At 39.5% G+C, this 19,167-nt stretch overlaps 1 long non-coding RNA gene across 3 annotated transcripts in view; it reads right to left on the minus strand.

Moving 5' to 3' along the window:
- Positions 1 to 1,944: 1,944 nt before the first annotated feature.
- LOC110742328 overlaps positions 1,945 to 19,167 on the minus strand; it is a 37,523-nt gene continuing 20,300 nt past the window's right edge. The window contains exons 3-6 of one of the 3 annotated variants that reach the window (XR_002519931.2): positions 18,948 to 19,144; positions 4,748 to 4,855; positions 4,279 to 4,376; positions 1,945 to 2,254 (exon numbers count right to left, since the gene is read on the minus strand). This is a non-coding gene — a long non-coding RNA (uncharacterized LOC110742328). Of the gene's footprint in view, positions 2,255 to 4,278; positions 4,377 to 4,747; positions 4,947 to 5,414; positions 6,195 to 18,947; positions 19,145 to 19,167 lie in introns of those variants that run through there. The other 2 variants (XR_002519927.1, XR_002519928.2) reach the window with 2 other exon arrangements.

Consider the following 19,167-nt stretch of genomic DNA (forward strand, 5'->3'; position numbering starts at 1 on the left):
AACCACAGAGTTGGGGAGATCCGTTACTGGTTGTCTTGATTCATTCTGGCTATCTAGTGCTGGGGTCCCATCCGTACTGAACTGAACTGTTTCCTCCCTTCTGAGTTCCATAGTATGTTCTCGCACATTTCCCATTCCAAAGCAAGACTCAATGAATTTCCATTACTTGTGACCAAATGAGCTTTTAATATAAAAGAGATTAATCCTCCTGAAAATCAATAAGAAACCCAAATTTGATCTGAATATTTTACGAATTTTGCTGAAACCTGTGTTCTACAGGTTTTGATAAAGGAAGTTTTGGTTTTGAAGAAATGCTGAGTTTTCCATTGATTTTCTCATGAGAAATGGGATTCTTCTATCAGATATAGGCAGTAAATACTCATTCTTGAATTTCTATTAAAAGATTAAAAAAAAAACCAATAACGTATATTAGAAAAATTTTATAGGACCAAGACCCTATAGAAATTAGACAGCAACTAGCAAATGTGAAGACAGCTGTTTTAATGTGTGACTTTCAAGTAACCTGGTTGGCATCATGTACAGAGTGCATATCTGGTGAACTGAACTTTTCCTATTTAAATCTTTTGTATCATAGTATATACATTGCCCTTCTGCCTTTGGCTGTAAATGTTAGCATAACCTTTAACATTGTAGGCTTTTCTTTTCTTTCTTTTTTTTTTTTTTTTGAGATGAAGTCTCACTCCTGTCACACAGGCTGGAGTGCAGTGGTACAATCTCGGCTCACTGCAACCTCCGCCTCCTGGGTTCAAGTGATTCTCCTGCCTCAGCCTCCCATGTAGGTGGGATTACAGGTGTGTAACATTATGCCTGGCTAATTTTTGCATTTTTAGTAGAGACAGGGTTTTGCCATGTTAGCCAGGCTGGTGTTGAATTCCTGACCTCAGGTGATCCACCTGCCTCGTCCTCCCAAAGTGCTAGGATTACAGGCATGAGCCACTGGCCCAGCCCATTGTAAGCATTTCTTTAGTCAAGTGATTCTTCTCTAACCTGTCCTTTCACTAAAATGTTTGGATGGCTATACTCAGGTTTGGTTGGTCATTAGCTTTTCAAAACATCTTTTCATAGGGCTGGTTTAAAAAAATGTCTGATTGAGTTGTGTTGGGCCAGATATATGGGAGTAGATGGATTTAGTATCATTGAAAATGGTTGCCTGACTAAGAAATATATGGAGGCAGTGAAAAGAAATTCTTGATGGCAGTACATAAAAATATGGTTGATAAAATGCCAAGATACCTTCTCTTCTTCTGGGTAGCAACAACACTAAAGGTAAACACTGCTGTTTCTATAGTTTTATGAAGAAAATGGTTTTCCTCATTCTACTTCACTGGGACTACCCCCTTCACCCTCCTTTATATCCTGTCTCAGGGTTGGTCCATCTTCTGTGTAGTCGTTGCCCAATAATTTTATCTTTTCTTTCCTCCCATTGTATTTTTCTTGGTTCATAGCCCATCTGTTGTGACTCTCAGATAAAATGTAGTAAAAATTCAGATTTATGGCTAGGGAAAATCAGAATCAGGTGGTTTGCAGTTAAAGCGAAACAGATTCGTAACGGCAAAAATCTAGCAAAATCACTTGTGAAACTAGAATATATCAAGGCCTCTTTCTAGAAAAAATAAGAAAGATAAGTAAAAATGACCGGGTGCTTTCATTTGAACATTTCTACATGGTCAATGCATAGATCAGAAGAAAACAATTGAGGTGGAAGGGAAGCAGTGGCCAAAGGCCTATGAGTTTACCAAAAAGAAACCTTCCCCCCCACCCCAGTTTGTAAGCTCTTGCTTTTCCCAGGAAGATAAAAGGCAGAATTTCAAAGCCACATTTTTTTTTTTGCTCCCAGGAAATGTTTTTGTGTTCATATTATTGTTACAAAGTTAAACTTTTTTCTCTTATATGAACACATGAATCGCTGGATTATGCCACATGTTGAAGTTGTTAACCTCTTTTAGTAATTTAAACTTTATGAATCAGAATAAGTGAATGAGGGCATTCCAGTCCTTGGCTTCCAGGTTATAGGACAGTCCCTCTCACTGAACTTGGACTTGTATGGATACTCTCCTTCCTGTGAACAGAACTTGCCTTTTGAAATCAGACGACTTGTGGGAGAGAATGTGGTGGTCATCTGTTGGCTGTCAAGCCTTTCTTTCTCTGGGAGTTGCTTTTAAAATAGGTGGGATCTGGGGGGAGTAACTTGTTGGAACAGAAAGCTGCAAAAAAGTGAAGCTTGGTCCACAACCTAGGGTTTAAAAGAAATTTGAAAATTTCATTGCATGCTCTACGACTCCTTTTTAATAACCCCTAGCATAATTCACACATTTTTCTACCTGCTTGGCCCCTGTGGGGATTTTGTAATTCCTGGTTTAGAGGATAGACAAATGGCAGTCCAGACTATTCATTCATTCATCCATCCATCCATCCATCCATCCATCCGTCCGTCCGTCCATTAACAAGAGTTTACTTCGTGCCTTTTCTATGCCAGGCACTGTGTTACATGTTGAAGATGAAACTGCAAGCATTATCAAGTCTCTGTTATCCAGGAATTTAGAGTTTGGTTCAAAAGATAAGCATTACTCTTAGCAATTCTACTGAGTGAGTGCATAATAAGAAACAATTAGAAATATATTTAAGTCCTGTAAAGGAATGAAACTGGCTCTAGACTGGGAGAAGGCATGTGATAAAAAGATTCTTCCCAGCAGAACAACTGAGCTAGGATCTTTAGAAGGAGCATGGGTTAATGGATGAGAGAAGGGTGTGAGAGGACACTGTAGACTATGGAGGCAGTGATCACAAGGCCATGTGACACCAAGGGCTTGGCAGAGCCCACAGGACAGTCAGAGGGCCAGAGCAGCTGAGCACATGGGGAACTGGCTCCATTCGAGGCAGATGAGCTACATGCACAGTAGGCATCTCTGCGAGGGCCTCACAGACTGATTAGGGCTTTTGCTCATTATACTAAGAGCCACGGGAAGTTATTGAAGGAACATCAACAGAAGGCAGTGCTGTGACATGGTAGGTGTTTCACAAGGGACACTCTGGCTGTTAAGTGGAGAATGGAGGGGAATAGAGCAAGAAGGAAGCAGTGAGACAGGAATAGGCTATCTCTAGGAGAGAATGGTGGCTTTGTCTAGTATGGTGACAGGGAGCTAGTACAGTGGTTGGTAATCAATTGATGGGAAATAACAATAGACAGTCCTAGGTGATGGTTAGGTGTAAGGTGAGGGAAAGACGAGTGCAGGCATCAAGAATGAAAGAATGATTCCAAGATTTTTGACTATGGAATAGGAGGGAAGGTAGTACATGTTGGTGCGGTAGGCTATTATGGAGAGTGAACAGCCCTGCTGTATCTTAGTCACTAGTGTCTGGCAGCCTCCCTCTGTTTGTGTTTCATTTCCAAGTCAGTCTTCCCTGAGCTGCAATTTGAGAGATGATGTAATGCAGAGATTTTGGAAGGTGACCAGTAGCAAAAGGAACAACAAACTTTTACCAAACACTCACGTGCCAGGCAGTGAGTTAAGCACTGGGATTCCTGGAGTGAGGAAAAGGAGATCATGTTACTGCCCTCTAGGAGTGTCCAGTCTAACAGTGTAAACAAACAATAAATAATTATGATGACTTTGTTAACAATTTTTGTTTCTGTGATAGGTACCATGAGAGTATGGCTAAGTGAGCTGATCTGCTCTGGTGGGAGGGGGCAGGATCAAGGTAGGTGGAGAATTGCAGCTTAAGTGAAGACCTGGCAATAAGAAGAAAAACAAAACCTTCCAGAAAGAGGAAATAAACAGTTTTTAAGGTCTAAATGAATCAAAAATATGAAATGTTTAAAGAACTGGCAGAGATGTCCTTCTATCTGGTGAAAGTGGGGGATACAAGAGACAGTGACTTATGTCAGGAGTGGGGTATAGACAGGTTCTGGCAGATTGGCGCTCCTGGTTTCCACTTACTTGGCATCTGAAAGCTGTTTTTTGCCTCCTCTCCCCATTCCTTAGAACTCAAAGGAGACACGAGGAATTGAATTGGGAGGGGCTTGGCACTAACAAAGCAGAAATTGTCAAGGGAAGGGGGAAGAGGAGCTATCTACCAGTGAGAGCAAGGAGGGTGGTCTCTGGGAAGAGCTTTTGACTCCCTATTTCTGACTCAAGCCCTGATTCATCCCTTTTATTTTTTGCAATTAGCTTCTTGGTCTGGGATAATTTTATTTGATTACCCTTTAGTTCTCATTAGTTCCTGAGCTTATTTTGACCAGGGTTATAGAAAATGTACCATATGGTGACCAGCTTCTTCAAGTCACCCACAGAAGTGTTTTCTCTTGAGTACTTCCCTGGCTGCCTTCTCCAGATGATGTGGCTGTCATTCTTGTCCTGGATGAGAAAGGAGATTAAGATGGTTTATAAGACATAAGATGTCACAGTGAAATAGTCTCAAGGCACCATGTACCTTGCCAGTTTTCTGTTCTAACATATATTATGTGGTATAAGATGCCCTATAATTCTTAATTTTTTATTTAAAAAGTGTTCTCCAGTCTCTTTTCTTGGCTTTAACCTCTTTGACCCATCCAACAGAGTCCTCTTTTATTGTGTTTTAAGTTCTTTCTGTGGGCTACAAGAAATATAGGCCTTATGAAGAGCTCTGTCTCATAGAATAATTTTCTTGAAAGGAAGAAAAGTGTCAGGGAGCATTTTAATCTTTCTCATTTTCTAGATACACTCAGCTGAACATTAATTTGAGGTACCTCTTTAGGAAGGAGATCATGCATGTCTTATCTCAGCGACTTTTCTGATAATTCGAGCCGTGTGCCTGTTCTCAGATTTCCCAATCTCAGATTTCTTCTCGGGCGGTTCTGGGGACAGCATGATTGGTTATATCTTGGAAATGAAATAATCTCCCACTTGTACAGTTTTGCTATCACAGGTTTTCAAGCAATTGCTCCTCTGTATTAATACAGAAAAACATAAATAGCTTTTAGGTTTGTTTTGCAACAGATTAGGCACCTTCAATCTTTTTCCTTGGTGTGTGCACATGCACATGAGTGTGTGTGTGTGTGTGTGAGGAGGGGCAGCAGAGAAAACACATTGCCATGGGAAGAGTGCACAGGACAGGGAATTCGAAATTCCAAATTAGAATCTTGGCTCTGTTTGTCTTCCAGCTATCCATGTAACCCCGAGCTAATCATCCCAATGCCCCAGATTCAATTTCTCCATGTGTAAAATAAAAAAAATTTACACAATAAAATAATGTAAAAATTATGGAAATAACAATAATAATAATAATTCCCACCTATCCTCATCAAAATGTGGTTTTGAAAATATGAACAAATGCTTTATGCATGAGAAGACAATTATTAGAATTACTACTTCTCTCTCTCTGGGTAGTCGATAATTCATTAGTCCCTTCATTACCAAAGATGGGGAGTGGCATGATCTGACTTGCTGGTGCAGCATGGCCTGGAGGAGAGCTCAACTGGAGGTGGGGGCGCAGAACTATGGTGGCTGTAGTTGTCCAGGAAAGAAAGAGCACAGTGGCAACAGAGAGGCTGGAAAGAAGTGGAGGAATGGAAGATAAGATAGAGTGGACTGATTAGAATTTTTATGGGGGAGATAAAACTTGAGTTTAAATCATTCAAGAATATGGTGAGTTCTTGGGGACAAATATGTAGAAAAGTGTGCCCTGGGAAGGAATAGGTCGGCGAGGATTGGGTGGAAACTACTCCTTATTTTATTTTTAATGTCCAAAGTCATGTATTTAGAAATGCAAATGAAGAAAGTTGTTTTCCATGTAAAAGATCACAAGCCATCAAATTGATGATTTTTCATTTTAAGTAACACATGGCATGAATAATTTCTTTATTAACTTCCAATCACTTTAAACTAATTTCTTACAGTATGGCAATGGCAACCTCATAACCCCAAAGAAACTTAAACCTTATAGCATATTGAAAATGACTTTTACGTTTTATTGAACAAAAGGATCACTTAAAGCAGAATCACAAAGTCCATGGAATACATTAAAACACAGGCTCACATTGGCTGGTACATACTCATTGTTAATAGAATCAGAATAAACACATATCAATACCAAACTATGCAATAAAACCTGCATTATTTATCTACAGAATGGTAATAGAGTTATTACCCGATTTACTTATTCTTTTTTTAAAAAAATATTGCTGAGGCCAGGGGCGGTGGCTCACGCCTGTAATCCCAGCACTTTGGGAGGCTGAGGCAGGTGGATCATGAAGTCAAGAGATCGAGACCATCCTTGCTAACACAGTGAAACCCCGCCTCTACTAAAAATACAAAAAATTAGCCGAGAGTGGTGGCGGGCACCTGTAGTCCCAGCTACTTGGGAGGCTGAGGCAGGAGAATGGCGTGAACCAGGGAGGCAGAACTTGCAGTGAGCTGAGATTGCACCACTGCAGTCTAGCCTGGGCGACAGAGCAAGACTACATCTCAAAAAAAAAAAAAAAAGTATATATGTATATATGTGTGTGTGTATATATATATATATAGCTGAGTGGCAAATGTACAGCATGTGGATATGAGTTAGGTGTGTTGAAATATCGCAGCAGCAGACAGTACATTTTGGAGACTGTGACTGAATTAAATGAACTACAATAAGTATGTCTACTTTCATTACATTCTCTACTTCTAGATCTGCTAGTACACACTTTTTTATGAGAGGAGTTAATATACCATTATTATTCATTGAAATAAATGAAGGACACATGTGTATGTCACTTTTCATTAACAAATTATTGTATATTATCTAGCTATATTTGGGAGAAAATATTTTTTAAATCTCCTAATTTTTCTTGCGTTTGATAAGCATTTGTTTTACCATATGGGAGACATTGTTCTAGGCATGGAAATTCATGCAGGACAGACAGATATTATTTCTGACCTTCTGAATGGGAAGACTGACACATACCCCAAAATGAGGACATGCCAATTAGTAAAATAACTGTAAGTTGTAACATTATGCGGGGCCTACTATATGTGAGGGGGATTTGGGCTTTAGTCTGAATATGATGGGTAGATTTTGTAAAGTTCTGGGCAAGGGGGTATTGAGTCCAGCTACAGATTAAAGACTATAATTTTGCTATCTGGTAAAGAATAGATTGGGCAGAATAGAATAGCCAGTAAGTGCAATACAAGAGGTTCAACATCATTAGTCATTAGAGAATACACATCGAAACTATAATGAGATACCACAGTGAGATATCACTTCACACCCACTAGGAAGACTGTAATCAAAATGACACATATAGTAAGTGTTGGCAAGGGCATGGAGGAATTGCTAGTGAGAATGTAAAATAGTGCAGCCGCTTTGGAAAACAGGCAATTCATCAAAACGGTAAACATAGAGTTAACCATATGACCTACCAATTCTACTCCTATGTATATACCCAGGACAATTAAACCCTTGCACATGAATGCTAATAGCAGCATTATTCAAAGTAGCTTAAAAGTAGAAGTAAACTAAATGTTTATCAGCTGATAAATGGATAGATAAAATGTGGTATATCTACACAATGGAATATTATTCAGTCATAAAAAGGAATGAAGTTCTGATATATATCACAACTTAGATGAACCTTAAAGATATTATGCTAACTAAAATAAGCCAATCAGGAAAGACCACATAGTACAGGACTCCTTTTATATGAAATGTCCAGAATATGCAAATCCATAGAAACAAAAGGTTGATTAGAGTTTGTCAGGGGTTTCGGGGTGGGGATGAGGGATGACTGATAATGGTTATGGGTTTTTTGGGGGGGGCAATGACAGTGCTCTGGAATTAGTGTTGATGGTTGCAAAACTCTACCAATATACTAAAATGAATCATATATTCAAGTGGATGAATTCTATGGTATGTGAATTGTGTCTAATTACAGATGTTGAGAAAAAGAGATAAATGAAAGGGGAGACTAATGAGAACATGTGTTACGTGATTACCCTCTCTTCTTGCTACCAGTTAGAACAGGCCAGGCCATGGAACTACTCTTGGGGAATGAGTGTGCCAAATATATAAGTGCTAGCAGTGAGAATTCCTTCCATGTCTCCTTCTGTACCTCTCCTTCAGTCCCACAAAATGACCTGCCATTTCTCTGAGTGAGCCATGCACTTTCTTTCTACTTACCTTTGCTGAGGTGTGACTATGCTTTCTTTTCTTTCTCTCTCTACTAGGAAAAAAAATTCACGTGTTCTACAAGCTTAGTTCATATTCCTCCTTGAAACTCTCCTTGGTTGCCTGGCCCTATAATACATCATTCTCATTTTCTGTAAGCCCTTGACATGTGGCTTGTGCCTCTGCAAGATCTCAGCCACATAGCATTTCAAAGACTCGCTTTGAATTCTCTTTCTCTATCTCCTTCTCTCCCTTCCTCCCTTTTATCTTTCTCGCTTTCCTTTCTCTCTTTTTCTCCAACTCCTATCTCTGTCTCCATCCACTCATTTTTCACAATCAAAAGGAGTTTCTTTGCCACTTTAAAGTCCCTACACTTTTCTCCTGTTATCCAGTATCCATAGTTCTGTTCACCATTGGTTTCCTAAGTAAGGGTATATATATAACAGACTTTCATTCTTCTTACAGAGGTTCGCCTTATTCTCGTTACAACAATTCTCTTCCTCCTTACAGAACTTAAGTTCTGTTGGAGATTTTCAGCAGGATATAATGAGTAAATTTTTCATAATCCATTCAACAAAAGTTTTCAGTAAGTATTTATGGAGCACTTACGACATGCCAGGCACTAGTTCCCAGGAATACAGCTGGGAAGAAAACAGTCCAAGGACTCTGATAATATATAAGATCAGAGCATGACAAATGCACTGCAAAGACTTATATTGGGTAATGTGAGATAGGATGAGTGAGAGGCAGCTTAAATTTGGGTGGGCAGGCAAGGATGGTGAGGAGGTGGCATTCGAATGTGATCTGAATGACAAGGAGGAGCACAAAAGCATTTTTGGTAGAGAGAACAGCTCAGGAATAGCCTAGTGTCAGAAGGCACTTGGAATGTTCAATGAACTGCATAATGTTTAGCATAACTGTAATTTGGTATGCAAAGGAGAGAGAGAGGCATAGGCACAGTTGAAGAGTTAGGCAGCGGCTAGATCTTATGTTTGAATGTTGGGGTAAGGCATTGAGATTGCTTTTAACTGCAAGGGGACACCATAGGAAATTTGACACATGCACCAGTCTTTAAGTGGGTTGGAGTTTAGAGATTTCATGTGATTATTTTTATTTTTTGCCTATAAAGAAAGTAACACACCAGTCCAGAATGTGAAAAAAAAAAAAAAAAGTGGAGAAATGGGCAAGAGGAGAAATGAAGCTGTTTACTCTACTTGAGCATCCAAAATGAAATACACAAAATATTGATCTCCAAGTGAACAAAAGATAATCCCTAGGGATGCTATTGCCAGAGGTGGCACAATAAGTTTTGTGGATTTCATGTATTTGCATAGTTCGATTCCAGTTCAAAGACAACAGGAAAGGATTCTTTTTTAAATCAGGGAGAGTTTTAAAAGCCTTTCCATTGCCACACAGAAGAGAATGTACATCTTTTTTTTTTTTGATTTTTTTATATGGTATCTCACTCTGTCTGCAGGCTGGAGTGCAGTGGCGTGATCTTTGCTCACTGCAACCTCTACCTCCTGGGTTCAAGCGATTCTCCTGTCTCAGCCTCCCGAGTAGCTGGGACTACAGGTGTGCACCACCATGCCCAGCTAATTTTTGCATTTTTAGTAGAGACAAGGTCTCACCATGTTGGCCGGGATGGTCTCAATGTCCTGACCTTGTGATCCACCTGCCTCGGCCTTCCAAAGAGCTGGGATCATAGGCGTGAGTCACCACGCCCGGCTGAGAATGTATATCTTACAGGGGAACCGATGAGAGATCCTATTGCTTAGAGAGACAAAGAACTGTAGCATCACATATTTCCAATCAGAATTTGAAAGGGCATTTTGGGGGAAGCAGTGCATCCCAATAGAAACCCATTAAATAGATCAAAAGCTTCAATAATGTTTATTCCTTTTGGGTATCACAAATTCCACTCCCAGGAATTTATCTTAAAGTAAAGATCATAGACCTGCACAAGCATTAAAGTTTCAGGGATATTCCACCATTTTTTTAAAAAATAGTAAAATTTGGAAACCTAAATAGCCAGTAATAGAGGAATGGTTAAAGAAATACTCCTATGCAATGTAGTATTCTGCATAAGGCACAATAATGTTTAGAAGACTATATAATGACAAAGATTTTTCCCATAAAGTATGAATAAGTGAAAAATATGACATCCCTCCTTACCCCATAATTGCTGGATAGATGGGAAAAAATTAGCTTATAAAATACCATATATACTTTGGTATTAATTGTGAAATTGTATATTTTAGAAGAAAACTTTTCCAAAATGTTTAAAGTGGCCATTTTCAAGATGTTCCATAGCAGAAGGTTTAAAACTTTCTCCCCTCCACTTTTTTTCTGAAATTTCTGAAATGAATATAAGTAAAACGTTAATAGAATTAATCCAATGATTAAAAATTAGTAAAAATAGCTAAATATTTGCCTGCTGTGTGCCAGGCACTAAATGGTTTACCTTATCATCAATAAACTTATTTATGATAAAGGATTACAACCATTTTCTGACACGGATACTATTATCAATACCATTTACTTTTGATAAGATTAAAACAAAATTAAGATACTAACAATGGGCCCGGGGCGGTGGCTCACGCCTATAATCCCAGCACTTTGAAAGGCCGCGGTGGGCGGATCATGAGCTCCGGAGATCGAGACCATCCTGGGCAACATGGTGAAACCCCATCTCTACTAAAAATACAAAAATTAGCTGGGTATGGTGGCACCTGCCTGTAATCCCAGCTACTCAGGAGGCTGAGGCAGAAGAATCACTTGAACCAGGGAGTTGGAGGTTGCAGTGAGCCAAGGTCGCACCACCGTACTCAGGCCTGGCAACAGAGTGAGACTCCGTCTCAAAAAAAAAAAAAAAAACCAAAAAGATGCTAACACCGTACCCAAGTTGCGCACCTATCAAATATCGGCACTGGGTTTAGCACTGCAGGCAGTCTGACATCACAGTCCACCCCTTCAATGGTGACATTATACTTTTATTAATAGCAAATGCTTAAGCAGAAAGTAAAAAGTCTGTCTGTGACCAGAGAGTATGAGAGCTGTTTGCTCAAAAAGTCATTGTTTAGAGATTATCACCAATTCCTCAGTGAGGAATGGCTAGAGACTATGTGTCATTTATTACAAATTTTATAGAATGTAGATTTCCTTATAGAATTCAGGTTCCATTGTTTTCCATGAGCCTCTCAGGTTTTATGATTAAAGAATACATCAGGGTATTCTCCTATGTAGGTCCTTGGACAAGTGAATCATACTAGACTTTATGAGTCAAGATTCTGATGTCTCCACAGTGGGAAAAATCAGACAAGCTGACTTGACATAATTCTGACTTAGCTGGGCTTCATTCTATCTGGGTTTGCAATGTACTATACCACCTTCACTTATGGTGGCCTTATTGTGCCTGTTGGCTTGGGTTAGATCTTGTTATGTACACTTTTTATAGAGTTAGACACTATCCTTGAAATAAGAGCATGCAATACGAGGCATGAAAAGAAGACTTTGTAGCTGGTGTGAGACTGGAGTGAAATTTAGAAAGAGGCTGTAGTGAGAATTGTCCATAACTGTGACAACAGCATGGATCATGTGACATATATTACTGAGTGCTTGGTACTTGCCAGGCTTTGCACTAAGTGCACATAATATATGTTATTTGCATTTACTCCTCACAATAGTCTATGAGATGGGTAATTTTCTCCCCACTTTAGACATGAAGAAGCTGATGTATAGAGAGGTAAATTGTCCATGGGCATGCAGCCAGTACTAGTGTTTCTGATCACAAAGCTATCTTTGCTTCCACAGTGGCAAAATGTATCTTTCACAGCCACTAGCATGTCTCTGTTCCTTCCTCAAAAATAAATCCTTAAATTATTGTTTTAATTCTTAGTTTACTTCTACTAGGTGATAAAGAAATTAAACATTTTTCTTTTCGTGAGCTTTCAGCATCCTTTGGAGAGAAAGAATCTTTTCCCTCGTATTATAAACACTCCTCATTGAAATGTCTGTATTCCTTCAGCTGCCCCTGGGGATTCATGTTCCTGAGCTGGACTGGCAGAGAACGTGATGTTTCTCCACGAGGGACTCTGGGAGTAATCTGATCATTGTGAAATGATTTCAGTAGTCACTGAGTCAGAGTGGCTGGAAGATTTTGAAATCTGACAAATTCACACCCTTTTTTATTTACCTGCCACTGTGACGTACTCTGGATATTCCCAGGCAACATGGTTGATGTCCCGTTACTCTGGCATCTGTAAGGAACTGAGAGGCTTTCTTGCTTTACATCTCTCTAGCCTGTCCTTCATGCAGCATCGGTGGCTACCACTACAGGAAGAGCTAGTCTTTGTCAGAGGATTGGGCTCTTTTTTGGCCTTGAAAGAAATCAGAGCCATGTTACTGGGACAGCTCCTCTGTCTTTACCTGTGTCTTGCCAGAAATTCCTAACTGTCAGCAGTTATGCTGTGTTCCTTCCCAACTGGACATTCCCATTTAAATGTATCGTCGCTGCGGCCAGGGTCATTTGCAGCTTGTTTTTAACATGGCACCTTTCCCCCATGGGTCTTCTATACCCCTGTCCAGTCTCATGTTGGTCTGAAAAAGATACCCTTTTTTACTCTGATGTTTAACACACACTCTCAGGGACTACGGTGTTTACAACCTCACTTTCAGCACTGCATTTTTCTTTTAGTTTGTTCCTCAATGAATGATAATGCATTTAAAAAGTAATCACTCTTTTTCTTATACAAATAATAATCAATGTTAATTTTAGAAAATCAAATAGAAAAAAATTAAAGTTGCCTACAATTAAAGTGGCCAGAGATTGCTAGCATCAACATGCAGGTGCCTTCTCTTCCTATTGGCATGTGTTCTATATTTTATGAGTAGAGGTACACATACAGCTATGTAGTTGTGAACATTTATTTTGAAAATTTGGGAAGAAACACAGCATTTTAAAAAATTTTGGCCTGGCATGGTGGCTCACATCTGTAATCCCAACACTTTGGGAGGCCTAGGTGGGAAGATTGCTTGAGGCCAGGAGCTTGAGACCAGCTTAGGCAACATAGGAAGACTCTGTGTCTACAAAATATTTAAAAATTAGCTGGATGTGGTGGTGTGCACCTGTAGTCCCAGCTAATCAGGAGGCTGAGGAGGGAGGATTGCTTAAACCTGGGAGGTTCAAACTACTGTGAGTCATCATTGTACCACTGCACTCCAGCCTGGGTGAGAGAGCAAGACCCTGTCTCTCTCAAAACACATAAACAAACAAACAAAAAAAATAAAATAAAATCTCCCAAACTTACTGTGGTTTTAGCTAGTCTTCCAAGGAAGATGAGTACATTTCTGTTTGAGATAATTGTTGTTTTGTTCAGGCCAACACTTATGTTTCCCTTAGTAAAAAGTTATAATGTGCATATATTATAGTATACAAATATTTAGTGTAGAATTTGAGAAATTCTTACATATATATACACGCCTATATAACCACAGCAAAGATCAAGATATAGAATATATTCAGACCCCATTCCTAGAAGATTCCCTCATGACCCTTCCCAGTCAATAACCCCTTTTCCTTAAGAGGAAACCACTATTATAACTTCTATCACCGTAGATTAGTTTTGTTAGCTCTTGGACTTCAGGTACATGGAATCATACAGTAATTATTCTTTTGTGTCTGATGCTTTTGCTTAATATTGCATCTGTGAAAGTCACCCATGTTGTTGAGCTTAATGGTAGTCCTTTTTTGTTATTACTACATAGTGTTCCTTGTCTCAGTATACTACAGTTTATTTTGTTGTTGCAGCTTTGTATTGTTTTCCATTTTAGGCTCTTATGAACAAGAACTGTGTTCCAAGGCTGAGGCATTTGCTGTGATTGCATCTTATCTAACTTCTTCCTCTGGCCTTCCCTTTCCCGACCACTGTCAATCTTGAAGAACCCCCTAATAATCTTTTCTCATGCTAATAATCTCCATCTTACTGTCTACTTCTTGACCCGGCCTGCAACAACAACCCTGACGGATTTATTATATCAAATTGGCTATGGTGTTTTACTTTGCTGTAAGACTTGGAAATTCTGAACCTTATGAGTCAAGTTTTCATAAGGCCCTGAACACAAAAGAGATGAAAACTGGCATGCTAGGTGCAATGTCAGAGTGAATGTAATAATCAAAGGTGATTTTCCAAACATGAATGAACATTTTCTAGGTTTTTAGGCAAAAATTTCATGTAAAATGAGAAAAGTGGTGTGTTAGGAGGTATAATCTGGCTTTGTATGTACAAAATGAATTGGAGAAGAAACCTTTAGACAAATACAATCGTTCCAACATAAGGAAACAATAACAAGGAAGGGATGTGAGAGCCTTTGTGGAGAGAGGAGGAACAGGTTGAGGGCACTGTGGCTGTGTGTAGGATTGTCAGTGTGGAAAGTGGAGAAGTTAATGATGCCACCAATGCTCTGAATCCAGATGGCCAATGTAGCATTTTTCATTCCATTCATTTGAGCTTTGGAGAAGAAGAAAAGAGTGTAAAGGAGCATGCTTTTGAATAATATAGATGTCAGGAAGTAATATTGGTGTGTGGGTAAGAAGATGCAGAGTTCACTTTTAGAGCTGGTGGAATGATAAGAAAAGTATACATCAAAGAATAGGAGAGGTGAGTCTTTTGTGTAAGGAAGGAATTAACAAAAGAGATAAAGATTGGTGTAGCACGGTTATGTCTTGTATTAGTTATCTATTGCTGCACAACCAATTACCCCAAAATGTAGCAACTTAAAATGACTACATATTTATGATTTCACAGATTCTGTGGGTCAGGAAATCAGGTGCCACGTATAGCCGGGTCCTCTAGCTTTGGGTTTCTCACAGGGCTGTGGTCATCTCAAGACTTGCCTGGGGAAGATTCGCTTCTAAGAACGCTCATGTGTTTGTTGGCAGGCTTCCAATCCTTGTGGGTTGTTGGAGTGAGTTTCAGCTCCTCATAAGCTGTGAACCACCCTTGGTTTCTTGCCATGTGGGCATCTCCATCGGGCAGCTCACAACACGGCAGCAAGCTAGCAAGAGGGTAAGAGACAATGCCAGCAACAGAGACAGAAAGCCAGTGAGATACAGGTAAGACTGCAACGACATCATGGAAATGACATCTCATCACCTGTGTTTTGTTCCGTTTGTTAAAACTGAGTCAGTAGGTTCTGTGCACAAAGGAAGGGGATTCCACAGATGCCTGCATACCAGGAGGCAGAGGTCACTGGGAGCCCTGTCAGAGCTGCCGACCACATCTACATAAAGCAACATTCGAGGATATGGTGCTAATTCACTACAGAAAAACCCTCTAAGCATTTTTTGCCTCCTACAACCTTGCTGTTAGAAACTTCCATAAAGTATTGGAAATGTTTTCCTTCGATAGAAGACCATATGTCACTGGAGGTGTTTTTGTCATTTACTAATGCACCCAGTAACTTGATTTTAAAAGTGAACTGTGCAATACTGTATAATTTCAAATGCTTTTCTAGCAAAAATGTATTACCTTTAATTAGACTGATTTAAAGCTGTTAAGATTCTTGTCAGAAATAATTTTTAAGTGGATGTGTCAAGATAAAAACAGCAGTTGTCAAGTGAAGAAAACGGTAATTTGTGCATGTGCTGTCTGGCTTATGAGCAGTTGGGTCTTTAAATACTAGCTGAGCATTTGTGCTTACAATCCCTTGTATAACAGCCACTCTGGCAGTTAAGGATTGAAACTGTTGAAATGCTATTGTTTGTGGTAAATATTTGTCCTATGACTAGGGAATTAAATTTGTTTCCTACCCTGTAATATAGACAAAAGCACCACTAAGAAGAGAATGCATTTAAGCGATTCAATTTACCAATTGGTCTAGCACAGAACATGAGCAAAGCATTCTGGGTGATTACAGTGGAATACAGATAATAATAAAGACCGTTCTTTGATGAAAGCAAACCAGGTGACTTGAAGCATTTGAAAAAGCTTGAATTCTGTTTTGCAATCTTTTTAGGCTATTCATTTCTTTAGCAAGCTTTTGTTACTGGGCAGTGGAAAGGTGGACTTTTTCTTGACTCTGTGGTGGGGTTTCTTAGTAGTGGCACTATTGACTTTGGAGACATACAATTCTTTTTTGGGGGCAGGGTGTCTGTCCTGTGCACTGTAAGCTGTTTAGCAGCATTTCTGGCTTCAACCCTCTGGTTGCCAGTAGCTCTGTTCTTCCTCACCCCTACCCCAGTTTTGATAACTAAATATATTTCCAGACAATACCAGATGTATTCAAAGGTAGGGGGAAGAAGGGAAAATCACCATGCTCTGGGAATCAACATAGCTTTTGGATATAGTTTGGCTTTGTGCCCCTACCCAAATCTTATCCTGAATTTGTAATCTCCAGGTGTTGAGGGAGAGACCTGGTGGGAAGTGATTGGATTATGGGGGCTGTTGCTCCCATGCTGTTCTTGTGATTGTGGGTAGATTCTCATGAGATCTGACGGTTTTATAAATGGTAATTTTTCCTGAGAAAAGCTCTCACAGGCTGTTCTCTCTCCTGCAGCCATGTGAAGAAGGTCCTTGCTTCCCCTCCCATCACGATTTAAGTTTCCTGGGGCTTCCTCAGCTATGTGGGAGTGTGAGTCAGTAAAACTTTTCTTTATAAATTACTCAGTCTTGACCAGTTCTTTATAGCAGTGTCAGAAAGACTAATACACTTTTGGATTAGGGAATTCTAAATTAACAAGATTTAATAGATTAAGTTTATAAATATTTTGTCTTTTCTGTTAGTCCCCCAAAGCATCCACATGCTATGTAAGATTATTTATTCTCTTATTGATTCAGTTAATAGGCATTTGTTAAGTGCTTACTACCTGCAAAAGACATTACCCAGGTATTAGGGAGATATGGAGAAAAATAGATATAGATTTTTTTGTCCTGAAGAAGCTTGAGATGTGAGGCAGTGGGGTGGGGATTTAGGTCATTCATATGCATATATTGTGCACACTATAATGCAAGTAGAAAGCACTAAGTTTGACCAAAGAGCTAAAATTTTCTGAAATGTTGTAGATATCAGAAATAATCTAAATAGAAGGAAATAATTTACATTATTTTCTTAATTATTTCCATAATTTACATTATTTCCTTCTATTTCAGAAATTTCAGAAATAATGTAAACAGAAGGAAACGAACTTCTATTTTTCTCTTGCAGACAAGTGGTGGGTTAAAAGCTCAACCCTGAGCTGAATTTAATAGGGTGAGGTTGACCTGTAGTTTAGGCATATCAGAATAGGTTTTGGGTTGGGACTGAAACTCTGGAATATAACATCAAGTCTAATGCGGCAAGGCAGAGAGATGGAAACCCAGCCTGAAGCCCAGGGTTCTCAATCAGAAGTAGCAAAATGGAGGCAGCACATTCAAGGGGACTAACAGACACAGGTACTGGAGAAGGTCCCAGAAACACAGACAGCACCTGGTGCCTTTGATAGGAAAACTGCTCATAGCCCCATGGAGCAATGAGAGCTGTAAAAGCACCACACTGGTTTGATGAAAGAGAGGCCTTTCAATGGAACCAAAATTATTCCTCTCCAATGTATAGTGCTCAGAAACTCAGCAGTGGTGTATGGAGAGCAAGTGCAAACCAAATAGAGGCCGCCGAAGACGAGATAGCAAACAGTTATCTTTCCAAGTACCTACCACAGGCTGGCTGCTTGCCCAACATCTCCATCAGTAGAGCTTTGATGTTTGAGCCGGGCTTCTGAAAAAAGCAAAAATTCTCCCAGAGATGGCATTAGTAGCCACAAATCTCTTGGTGGTACAATTCTCAAAGTATATTCCTAAGACTTTTAATGCGTGTTGTCATGAAGAGTTCTATTAACAAGTGTGTTTTTGGAATGACAGGTAAAACAAGAGAAACATATGCCTTCACTGTAAAAATTGTCAGTCTTTCAGGTACACCATAAACCTCAAATCGAGGGATATGATGGGAAGCCTTTCCCAGATTTATTTGACTACAAAGCTATTTCATTGTGTAGCGTCTGTGCTTTGGTAACCCTGCCTTGTTATGAATGAGTTTGTGAAATAAGTGGCTTTTGCCAACTGTCTGAACTTTAAGTGATAGGGAGATTGCAGGGAAAATACATCAGCATGTGAGTATTCAGAGACCCCTCCCTCCCTCACCTGCTATGAAAAAACTGACTTTGCCTGCTTGGCCCACCGTTTCTCCTGCTCCACCTAACAGGTTGCTGGCTTGATCACCAACTTCTTGGTTTTTATTATTACAATCACTGTAAGTGGTGATATCAGGAGATTGTAGCTCATTACTCTAGAAAGGTCAAAGAGTAAATGGTAGGGTAAAAGAAATAGAACTATTAAAGGGGAAATTAAAAGTGGGACCATTTGAAGGGGATGGTTGTCAGTATTTGAGCAGGCAGGTGAGTGGCCTTGAGAGCAGCCTTCATGCATCTTGGAACTTTCAAAAGGAGGAATGGTTGGTAATTGAATGTTTTTTGAGTTCTACAAAAGTAATTCTGAAGTTTTTTTTCAAACCAAACTGTAGTAAACACAAAGTGTTTTTTATTTACTTATAACTTCTAGGATGGATTTCTTTAAATGTGAAAATGAGATCAAGTGGGGTTTTAAGGCAGGATTTAAAAGGTCTGTGTTTATAAGAATTATTCCAGAAAATATTTAATGGGAAGCAGAGGTCATGGGTTAAAGTGAAAGAGGGTCAGAGGATGTGCAATCCTGGTAACAAAGACAGAATGGGATGATATGGTAAATAACTGTCATTTTTTTGTCTTTTCTACTTACCTCTCAGAATACCAAGCACCCTATTTCCAGGGACAGCTCTTCCACTCCATGTGGTTCTGAGGAGCTGCCAATCGCAGGACATGGCCCTGCAGCCGTAGGAATGAACATAAAAAGTAGGCCTGGCCAATCATAGTAACTGGTTTCCATGGCCACAGGGATGAGCACATGACCCTATTCAGGCCAATCAGAGTCCTTCCCTGCAGTTTCATAGAGAGAGACA

This window comes from Papio anubis, chromosome 2, assembly GCF_008728515.1.
Source record: "Papio anubis isolate 15944 chromosome 2, Panubis1.0, whole genome shotgun sequence".
Lineage (NCBI taxonomy): Eukaryota > Metazoa > Chordata > Mammalia > Primates > Cercopithecidae > Papio > Papio anubis.